Raw genomic sequence first — 3,124 nt, 5'->3', positions numbered from 1 at the left:
GCGACAGCATTCCTGCGTAGTACGAGAGGAACCGCAGGTACGGACCAATGGTACAATACTTGTTCGAGCGAACAGTGGTATGATGCTACGTCCGTTGGATTATGCCTGAACGCCTCTAAGGTCGTATCCGTGCTGGACTGCAATGATAAATATGGGGCAATTGCATTGTATGGCTTCTCTAAACCATTTAAAGTTTATAAATTTTATTTATAAACGACAATGGATATATGTGATGCCAATGTTATTTGTAACATAGCAAATGCGGGAGGATTAAATATCACCTGTATGTCGCGCTAGTTACTTATTAAAACATTATTTAATACAATGACAATGCCTAGAATCAATTGTAAACGACTTTGGTAACGGGCAAGGTGTTGTAAGTGGTAGAGCAGCTGCCATACTGCGATCCACTGAAGCTTATCCTTTGCTTGATGATTCGAATTTTAATATATATATATATATATATTATATATACACACACATATTATTTAATTAATATAACGTGTATATATTTATATATATATATATATATATATATATATATATATATTAATTATTAATATATAAATATAATATAACTTTAATAGGATTTCATTCAAATATGATGAAATCTCTTATAATCAGACTATATATATAAATGTTATGTTATTATATTATTAATTAAGAAAAGCAAATAAAAATTATATAAAAATATTTATTTAACATACATTTATATATATGAAATATATAAAAATATCATAATATCATCATCTCATATATATTATATATTTTCAAATTTTGGCTAATCGATGATATCAAAATAATTTACGAAAATAAGACATATTTGTGATGATGGCATTGGGGTATATATAATATGATAAAAAAATATATGGAAAATATCATCATATATATAATTTATTAATTTTAATATATATTGGTTAACCGATGATGATATTATTGAAATATATAAAATATAATTGAATTATATGAAATCAAATTGAAATGTATTGAGTTAAATTTTTTCCATACATTTTTCACAATGCGTTGTGTACATGGACAAACAAAAACACTCACGGTGAAGGCATGTGAAATATATGAAAGATAATCAAATCGAATTTATATGAAACTATATTCGATTAAATGTATGAAAGTAAAATTTAACAAAATTTTGCCCATACATTTTTCACAATGCGTTGTGTACATTGTCAGAAACACTCACGTGAAGTCAAGTGAGATATCTATGAAAGAAAATCAAATCGAATTTATATGAAACTATATTCGATTAAATGTATGAAAGTAAAATTTAACACAATACATTCATTTGATAAACTGAATAAATATATAATAAAGACATTTGAAATATATGGAAAATATCATCATATATATAATTTATTATTTTAATATATATTTGGTTAAATCGATGATATTATTGAAATATATAAAATTTGAATATTGAATTATATGAAATCAAACTGAAATGTATTTAATTGAATTTTTCCCATACATTTTACACAATGTGTGGTGTGCATGGCAAAAAACACTCACGGTGAAGGCATGTGAAATATATGAAATATAATCAAATCGAATTTATATGAAACTATATTCGATTAAATGTATGAAATTAAAATTTACCACAATACATTCATATGATAAACTGAATAAATATATAATAAAGCCATTTGAAATATATTGAATTGTATTAAGTTAGATTTTCACCATACATTTTTCACAATGCGTTGTGTACATTGTCAGAAACACTCACGGTGAAGGCAAGTGAGATATATATGAAAGAAAATCAAATCGAATTTATATGAAATTATATTCGATTAAATGTATGAAAATAAAATTTACCACAATACATTCATATGATAAACTGAATAAATATATAAGAAAAACATTTGAAATATATTGAATTGTATTAAGTTAAATTTTGCCCATACATTTTTCACAATACGTTGTGTACATGGACAAACAAAAACACTCACGGTGAAGGCATGTGAAATATATGAAAGATAATCAAATCGAATTTATATGAAACTATATTCGATTAAATGTATGAAAGTAAAATTTAACAAAATTTTGCCCATACATTTTTCACAATGCGTTGTGTACATTGTCAGAAACACTCACGGTGAAGGCAAGTGAGATATATGAAAGAAAATCGAATCGAATTTATATGAAACTAAATTCGATTAAATGTATGAAAGTAAAATTTAACACAATACATTCATATGATAAACTGAATAAATATATAATAAAGACATTTCAAATATATGGAAAATATCATCATATATATAATTTAGTATTTTAATATATATTTAGTTAAGTTGATGGTATTATTGAAATATATAAAATGTAATTGAATTATATGAAATCAAACTGAAATGTATTGAATTGAATTTTTCCCATACATTTTTCACAATGTGTGGTGTGCATGGCAAAAAACACTCACGGTGAAGGCATGTGAATAATATGAAAATATCAACATTTAACTAACCAATGATATTGAAGCATATAAATCGAATCATAACTATATGAAACACGAATTTGAGTTATGTTAAACTGGTGATATTGTGGATTTATTCCTAGTTTTCCATACGTTAGTTTAAATAGAAACAATTTTCGAATATGTATACATATATGAAGAATTTATATTCTATACTAACATATTATGGAATGTAACTATTGATTGTTGCCTTGGCATATTGGTGTATTGTGAGATTTCATTCATAGTTTTCCATACGTTAGTTTAAATAGAAACAATTTTCGAATATATATACATATATGAAGAATTTATATTCTATACTAACATATTATGGAATGTAACTATTGATTGTTGCCTTGGCATATTGGTGTATTGTGAGATTTCATTCATAGTTTTCCATACGTTAGTTTAAATAGAAACAATTTTCGAATATATATACATATATGAAGAATTTATATTCTATACTAACATATTATGGAATGTAACTATTGACTGTTACCTTGGCATATTGGTGTATTGTGATTTTATTCATGGTTTTCCATACGTTAGTTTAAATAGAAACAATTTTCGAATATATATACATATATGAAGAATTTATATTCTATACTAACATATTATGGAATGTAACCTTGGCATATTGGTGTCATTGTATTTTATTCC

This window comes from Anastrepha ludens, unplaced genomic scaffold, assembly GCF_028408465.1.
Source record: "Anastrepha ludens isolate Willacy unplaced genomic scaffold, idAnaLude1.1 ptg000156l, whole genome shotgun sequence".
In the NCBI taxonomy this organism is placed as follows: Eukaryota; Metazoa; Arthropoda; class Insecta; order Diptera; family Tephritidae; genus Anastrepha; species Anastrepha ludens.
The sequence above is the reverse complement of the archived record's forward strand: the minus strand, read 5'-3'. Positions refer to the sequence as shown.